Source organism: Penaeus monodon, chromosome 24 (genome assembly GCF_015228065.2).
Source record: "Penaeus monodon isolate SGIC_2016 chromosome 24, NSTDA_Pmon_1, whole genome shotgun sequence".
In the NCBI taxonomy this organism is placed as follows: domain Eukaryota; kingdom Metazoa; phylum Arthropoda; class Malacostraca; order Decapoda; family Penaeidae; genus Penaeus; species Penaeus monodon.
The window spans coordinates 14,494,708-14,494,926 of record NC_051409.1 but is presented as its reverse complement, the minus strand read 5'-3'; positions in this window follow the sequence as shown (position 1 = coordinate 14,494,926).

The following is a 219-nucleotide window of genomic DNA, read 5'->3' as shown; positions in this document are numbered from 1 at the left end:
ATACCCACTTGCGTAGAATACCCTTGTACACCGAATGTTCCTATCAATTATAACCTTAAAATGCATAACTTCTCCCTGTTTCTTCACTGCGTACCCAGCTCACGCGTCTGTTCACTGCTGCTTGGTAATTAGCTTTATAATTGATATAATTATGCCGGAACCTAATGTTAAAAATAGGTAGGATCAAGTCATTTATTTTCTTTATCGATGAGGGAGCTT